Consider the following 8,619-nt stretch of genomic DNA (forward strand, 5'->3'; position numbering starts at 1 on the left):
ATCTCTGAAGATCTGGGTCTATGAGGTGGGTGTCTGAGAGGCAGCTATCTCTGTGGATCAGGGTCTCAATTAGTTGTGGAGTCTCCAGGAGGTGGGATGTCTTGTTGATCAGGGTCACAGTGGGATGGGGGCATGTCTGTCATTGAGTTGGGGTGTCCATGAAGCAGGATTCTGTGTGTATCTCTGGTGAGTAGGGGTGTCTCCAGTAGATAGGATGTCTCTATTGGTCAGGTTGTCCATGGGATGGGTGTCTGTGAGGCAGGTGTCCCTGTGGCTTGAAATGTCTCTGTGATTTGGAGGTTGTCTCCAGTGGGAGAGACTTCTCTGTTGGTGGGATGAGGCACCCGTGAGATGGACATCTGTGTGTTGGGGTGGGTCTGTGGGAGATGGGGATCTCAGAATGGGAGGGGGGGTCTCTTGGAGGGGGGAGTCTCATACCAAGGGTATAGGGCCTGGGGTGATTGAGGGAGGTGTTTCTCATAGAGGGGGATGGAAGGTGAGGTCTGCTGTAATAGTTGGGCCTACAAATTTGCCTTAATTGTGAGCTCAACTGTAAAAAGTGGATAAACGTTCCTAAAGTGTCCCAATAACCTGGAAAAGTAGAAGCTGATGGAAAAGGTGCAAACATGAGACAGAAGGACTGAATTAGTTCAAACAAAAAGTTCTACAGACACCACTCCAGGACTGTATTAAGATCACACTTGATAAACAAGAGGAGTAGAGGACTGGAAATCAATGGACCAAAACTGGTGTATTGGAAATGAGGCCTGTTGGTGGATAAAATAACCATAGGATGGACTGTTCCTCCAAACACTCCCTTTAGGGATTTTTAAAAAGAAAAGACTTTCGGGAAACAGCCACTGCAGTGAGTTTTATTATCATGGCTGCCACCCCCGCCATCTTCTCTGTCCCCGGTCCTTCATTATCCTGCTCCCGAGAGGTGTGTTGACCAGACAGGCCAGATAATATTGCCACCTCTACCGGCTCTGGCTGAATCCCAAATGCCACCTGGAATGTGAGACTTTGTCTCCCCTCCCCCTGCTCTCCTGCAGTATGTCATTTTCCTTCCCCACTTTATTTATTTTCTTTCCTATCTCTCTCCTTTTTCCTTCTGTCTAATGAGAGTCTGGCTTAGCTGGTCAGGGCTGTATATGTCACAGCACTGCAGTAAGCCTGCAACCTGAAAGAAGCAGCTGAAAGCAATGCCCTAAATGAGCTGATGATGGTACAAGTTTTCCGGGTCTTCGAATGGCTGAGGAGACCATGTGCTGGGCCAGTGTTTCTCCAGCCGTGAGGTTGCAAGTGAGAGTCAGCACCAGAGACAGAAGCTGCATTTTCTATTTGTTGTTCTGTTCTCTCCCCTTTTTGTGTGTTTGTGTTGTTTTGTTTTCTAGGAAACGGGATCGGACTTTAATAACTACGACACATCTCTCTAGGGCATCTCAACTAATTTCTCTTTGCCACATCTTTAATATCATCTAAGCAACTGTCAAAGGGTGTTTTCCTTATAAAACCTCTCTCCAGCTGAAGAGAAAGGGAACAAGGGATGTTGCAATGTTAAAGTATTAAGTCAGGATTTTATTGTAAAGACTTTAACTGTTTTCCCCTCTTTTCTGAATCTTTAATAAAGGGTTAAAAGGATGGTTAATGGTGCGGTTGCCCTGGGGCTAAGCAGGATGAGGTCTCTGGATATGAAACTGCAAACTTTGTTTAACACTGTTTAATGTTGGACAGTGACTGGATTATGTTAACACCTTTGGTCCCTATATTCCATCTAAATTAATACAGCATGTCAGCGTGAGGGGGTTTCTCTCTCCCAGGGGCAATGCCAGCCTCTTCCCAGTGGGGGCCCTGAGGTGGGCTAGACAGAAAATTAGGAGGCTGTGCTATACCTCTTGTGGGCACACATATGGGAGCACTGAGGCTCTGCTGCCCACACATCAGGTGCATCATGAGGGCTCTGGCCCCTCGCTGCTTTTTCATGGGAAGGGCCCTGGAGCCACCCTGGGCTCTGGACCTGTGGCTCAAGGTCAACCCCTCACACTGCCCACCACCGCGTGGCACAGCTCAGCTCAGTGCCTGGCAAGCCTGCTGCTAGCAGTCCTTGGACAGCCATAGCGGCAGGACCAGATCTCTCATGGTGTGCGCTGGCCCCTGCCCACCCCACTCATAGCAGCATCCCCTGTGCTACCAACTTGGCTGTGGCCCCCCATCCCTGTGCCACCCCCGCAGCGTGCAGTGCCCCACACTGGGCTGCACATTACTGCTCTGCCATGTGCCAGTCCCTCCTGGCATGGTGCCTGCCCATCTGAGACTTCTACCACACCCACACTCCCTCTGTTTGGGGTTCTTTGCCCCTCGTCCATGCCCCCCATTCTCCTAACCATGCCCCTTTTCCTTGTCAGCGATCCCCCCTCTCCTATGCATGTTCCCCCTCCCCTCTGTGATTCCCCCTCCCTATGCATGCTCCCCCTATTTGTGATCCTCTGCGCCTATGCATGCTCCCCCTCTCCCATTGGTGATCTCCCTCCCCTAATGATGCTCCCCTTCCCAGTCTGTGATTCCCCCTCCCCTATTCACACTCCTTTCCATCTCTCTCCCTGCGTGTTCCCGCCGCTCTGTTATTTCCGTGCTCCCACCCCTTCCCCATGCTCGGTATGTTCCCCTTACTTCTCCGCTGCTGCGGGTGGCAGTGCTGCCTTGAGAGCTGGGTGGCCCGAGAGAGGCAGCTGCGGGCTGGGCACCCAGCTCTGAAGGAGGCGCCCCACCAGGAGCAGTGCTGAAGTAAGGGTGTCAATGCCATACCCTACCACCCTTAATTCTGTGTAACAGCTGACCTTTGCACTGGGAGGTGTTACCTGCACAAAATTCTCTGTTACTTGCACACTCTAGGGGCACCCACCCTTACTTAACCTGTTCCTAGGGCTCAGGCATAACTCTTTAAATTTATTTACCCCTCTGTGGGCTCTGGGCTCTACTCCTCCGGGCTCCAGGCAAACACCCATTCCCTCCGGGCTTAATCTTTTGTGGGTTTATGGGGTCTTTTACCACAGAAACAGCCTTGCGCAGTAATATACTACATAACCTCTATTTATTAATAATCACTAAAACAGAATGCACATGCTACACATACAATGCTCACCACTCCCAATAAGACACATGAACTTTTCCCTGCTGGCCAGTCAGGATCAGGTCCATATGGGGGACTCCACTTTCTGCACGGTGTCATTGGCAGAGTGTTGAGGTCTGGCAGCTCTGTTCTTGGGGCTGTGTCCTGGAGTTGGTTCCCAAAGAACTTCCTTTTGGACCCCAGTTTATGTAGTGAAACTTGAGTCCTGCTTAGCTATTCCTTAACCAATCATTTTATTAAAATTTTACAAACCAATCCTAAAATATTGTAACAAAATTCTCTAACCAATCATACCCCCCACCTTAATTAATTTACACATAGCAAAATTAATTATGCAACAGACAGAAACAATCAAAGAACCAGACAGAGATCATACAGACAGACAATAGGGAAGTGGAGACAATAAAGAAATGAAGATTTCACAACCACAACTCTTGATAAGTGGTTTCTTGCCAGACAGGATGCTGTCAGGCTAAGTTTTCTTTAACCATCTTAAGATCTGTTTCTTTATCTGGTCATAGTGCGTGCTATTAGGACAAGATCTCCTTCTTAACAGCCGATATTTTGTTTTAATGTAATTTAGATGGAATGTGAGGATGTGACTTCCTGCATCTTAGCTCATGGCCATGCTGCTCTCTTAATATGACTGCAGACAAAGGCCTTATCCTTACAGAGGGGTGGCTACAGGGGTGAGGGGAAAGGCTAAGGCAAATTTTGGGGTGGCTGTAGCCTGCAGAAGCCCCCCCGCCCAACACTTCCCCTGCTCTGTCCTAGGGGTATATGGGAGGTGGGGTCTCTGTGAAGAGGTATTTCTCTCATAGTGGGGTCTCTCTGTGGTGGGCTGTGTCTCTGATAGATGGAGACAGAAGACATGGTTTTATGTGGGGGACTCCACGCGAAAGATTCTCTCTTTGGGTTATTTGCTATATTTTGGAACATTTAGCCCCAGCTCAGCCCAACTGCGTCTCTCAGCCCACCTTCAGCCAGGCCAGATTCTCTGCCATCCCTGCAGACTCCTGAGGAGGCTACTTAGCTCCACTTCCTTGCCCACTGTGAGTGCTTCCCCTCCGCCTTGCAGGGACGCTTTTGAGCCACCAAAAGGCTCTCCCACATGCCACTTCCTGTGGCAATGCCGTGTGCATATCTGTGGGAGCAGCACCCCCTGTCAGTCACTTGGGAGCAGTGGCTTTCAGGCACTGACTCAGCCTGCAAGGGAAGAGCTTGCCTCTGGAGGCAGCAGATAGGGAGAGATCTTTAGAACCTAGCAGTGCTGAGGCAGAGCTCACCACAACAAAGCCCTGTGATTCAGCCTGAATGCATCTGCCATTGCTGGGGGCAGAACATAACAAACAACAATGAATAGCTCAGGCGCCTCCAGCACACAGCCTCCCCAGCACAGAAATCATGCTGTCCCTACCCAGGCGAACCACTGGCACTGATGCAGCAACACACTCTTACACCAGTGCCTGAGAAAAGATGGAACTTCTGGGCTTCCCTGAGCTCAGCAAAGCCAGAGAAGGGGGAGCAAAGTCACCATAGGAAGCTGCTTCATTCTGCTTTCTCCAAGCCTTGCTTCCCACAAGCTACAAAGGGTCAGATTGTTGTGCCATGAGGGTCAGTGGCCTCTGCCCTGCACTCTAGGGCTAGCACTCTCCATGGATCTGCACCTTGTGTCATCATTTACAAAAGGGATTCTGACTGGACTGTGTTTTATACCCCTTTTTTCACTCGTGTGAATGAGTGCACAGGGTGCTGTGCAGTGGAGAATCAGGGCCTCTCATCTCAGCTACATGATTTTGGCTGCGGCAACCCCAAAGACTGTGAGTCTGATTCTTCTGCTTACACTAGCTTTGCATGTGTGTATCTCCATCACTTTATGAACATAGGTTTTGCCAGACCAGGTCAGACTTGAGGGCCATCTCGCCGATGTCCCATCGCTGACAGTGGTCGGTACCAGATGCTACAGGGGAAAGTGTAAGGCTCCTACAGTAGGCAGCTGTGGGGTAATCTGCCCCCACATTAGGTCTCATCCTGGGCTGTAAGGGTATATATACACTGCAAAAGAAGAACTGCGACAATGAGTCTCAGAGTCCGGCTCTGTCACCTCAGGCTCATGGGACTCGAGTGAGGGCTTTAAAAATAGCAGTGTAGATGTTCCCACTCAGGCACTGAAACTTGGCGAGGGGGGTGGGTCTCAGACAGGGTTGTCCACTTTCTGAAAACTGGACCCCCTGCCCTGCCTCATCCCCCCAAGGCCCTGCCCCTGCTCTACCTCTTTCCCCAGGCCCTGCCCCATCTCTTTCCCCCATGGTCCTGGCCCTGCTTTGCCTCTTCCCTCAAGACCCCACATCCTCTTCCCCATACCCCTGTCACTCGCTGCTCGCCCTCTCCCCCTTCCTCCTCTCTAGATCCTCTCCTGCTCCCTCTCCACCTCACCCGCAGCTGGGCTCCTTCTGCTCTGGGAACTGCAGCCTCTGCCGTGAAGCCTGCCTGCCCCCAAGAGGCAGGTAGGAGGCAGCCCTGGCTGAGCAGGGGCTGGTGTGAGTTCATGACCCACCCTCCCACTCCAGCCCTTGGTAACCGGACTTTTGGTGTTCTGTCAGTACATCTGACCGCACAATGCCAGGTCCCCTTTTCAACCAGACTTTCCAGTCAAAACGGACACCTGGCAACCCTAGCCTCAGAGCCCAAGCTCCAGCCTCAAGCAGGGGCCTCAAGGGTGAAGTTCTAGAAGATCCTCCCAAGGGGCTCAGTGAGGGCAAAAAACCTAACTGGCTTCAAGACTGAGCTTGATACGTTTATGGAGGGGATTCCCCTCCCCAGCTATAGAAACTAAAATGGCTAAATGAGGGTATTGTTAATCACCTGGGCAAGAATCACTCATAATTTGCATATGTATAGCCCTCTTTCTCCCACCCAACCTAGCTAAAAAGAACTCCAAGAAATCCAAGCCACATGTGTTCACCCCAAATTATAAACTATACATTGTTTCCTTGTAAAACAAATATACTGTGAATTATCTGTCTGTCACCCCAAATTAGAATCTGCACGTTTGTTTGCCTTGTAAGTATGATCTACATCCTGTTATATGTGGAAAATGTCTCCCATTCTGTTCTAAGTCCTAAATAATGTGAAATGCTTATGTATAATCAAAGAATATGGAGTATGTCTTCCAAATTTAGAAGATAAGGATTGTTAGTTTTCATTGCAAATAATTGTTGCACTCTACATGTAATAGGAATTGTCTTGTACAAGGAAGGAGAAATGTTAAAGGATATAAACCAGGGTATAACGTTGGGATTTTAAGAGAAATTGCTTTAAAAGGTGGGGAGATCCCAACACGTAGTAGGCCTAATCATGAAATACAGTCCTTGAAATGAATCAGGCTTAAAAAGCCTCCAATAAGAAAAAGATTAAAAAATTCATTATACTCCTGAGCCATCCACTGGATACCAAGCAGCAGCAGAGAAACTAAGGGTATGTCTACACTATGAAATTAGGTCGAATTTATAGAAGTCGGTTTTGTAGAAAGCGTTTTTATACAGTCGATTGTGTGTGTCCCCACACAAAAGCTCTAAGTGCATGTAGTCGGTGGAGTGTGTCCAAAGTACCGAGGCAACCATCGACTGGAGCGTTGCACTGTGGGTGGCTATCCCACAGTTCCCGCAGTCTCCGCTGCCCCTTTGAATTCTGGGTAGAAATCCCAGTGCCTGATGGGGCTAAAACATTGTCGCGGGTGGTTCTGGGTACATATCGTCAGGCTCCCGTTCCCTCCCTCCCTCCCTCCCTCCGTGAAAGCAAGGGCAGACAATCGTTTTGCGCCTTTTTTCTTGAGTTACCTGTGCAGACGCCATACCACGGCAAGCATGGAGCCCGCTCAGCTAACCGACACCGTATGTCTCCTGGGTGCTGGCAGACGCGGTACTGCATTGCTACACAGCAGCAGTTTATTGCCATTTGGCAGCAGACAGTGCAGTATGACTGGTAGCCGTCATCGACGTAATCCTGGGTGCTCTTTCAACCGGGCGCCTGGGCAAACATGGGAGTGACTCACCCAGGCCATTTCCCTTGTTTTGTCTCATGGCGATTGAGTCCTACGGCAGTGCACTGTCTTTTAATCTGCAGCTAGCAGAAGACGATGGCCAGTAGTCATACTGCACCGTCTTCTGCCGAGCACCCAGGAGATGATGATGGCTAGCAGTTCTACTGCACAGTCTGCTGCCTGCAAGATGTATAAAGATAGATGAAGTGGCTCAAAACAAGAAATAGTCCAGATTTGCTTTGTATTCATTTTCTCCTCCCTCCCTCCCTCCCTCTGTGAAATCAACGGCTGCTAAACCCAGTTTTGAGTTCTATCCTTGAAGTTTTGAGTTCTATCCTTAAGGGGGCCATTCAGTTTCTCGCAAAGCCACCCCCTTTGTTGATTTTAATTCCCAGTAAGCCAACCCTGTAAGCCATGTGGTCAGTCGCCCTTCACTCCGTCAGGGCAACGGCCGACAATCGTTCCGCGCCTTTTTTCTGTGCAGATGCCATACCACGGCAAGCATGGAGCCCGCTCAGATCACTCTGGCAATCAGGAGCACATTAAACACCACATGCATTGTCCAGCAGTATATGCAGCACCAGAACCTGGCAAAGCGATACCGGGTGAGTAGGTGATATCAGCACGGTGACATAGAATCATAGAATATCAGGGTTGGAAGGGACCTCAGGAGGTCATCTAGTCCAACCCCCTGCTCAAAGCAGGACCAATCCCCAATTAAATCATCCCAGCCAGAGATTTGTCAAGCCTGACCTTAAAAACTTCTAAGGAAGGAGATTCTACCACCTCCCTAGGTAACGCATTCCAGTGTTTCACCACCCTCCGAATGAAAAAGTTTTTCCTAATATCCAACCTAAACCTCCCCCACTGCAACTTGAGACCATTATTCCTTGTCCTGTGATCTTCTACCACTGAGAATAGTCTAGAACCATCCTCTTTGGAACCACCTCTCAGGTAGTTGAAAGCAGCTATCAAATCCCCCCTCATTCTTCTCTTCTGCAGACTAAACAATCCCAGTTCCCTCAGCCTCTCCTCATAAGTCTTGTGTTCCAGACCCCTAATCATTCTTGTTGCCCTTCGTTGGACTCTCTCCAATTTCTCCACATCCTTCTTGTAGTGTGGGGCCCAAAACTGGACACAGTACTCCAGATGAGACCTCACCAATGTTGAATAGAGGGGAACGATCACGTCCCTCGATCTGCTGGCTATGCCCCTACTTATACATCCCAAAATGCCATTGACCTTCTTGGCAACAACGGCACACTGTTGACTCATATCCAGCTTCTCGTCCACTGTCACCCCTAGGTCCTTTTCCGCAGAACTGTTGCCTAGCCATTCAGTCCCTAGTCTGTAGCGGTGCATTGGATTCTTCCATCCTTAGTGCAGGACCCTGCACTTATCCTTGTTGAACCTCATCAGATTTCTTTTGGCCCAATCCTCCAATTTG

Source organism: Chelonia mydas, chromosome 24 (genome assembly GCF_015237465.2).
Source record: "Chelonia mydas isolate rCheMyd1 chromosome 24, rCheMyd1.pri.v2, whole genome shotgun sequence".
NCBI classification, from domain to species: Eukaryota; Metazoa; Chordata; order Testudines; family Cheloniidae; genus Chelonia; species Chelonia mydas.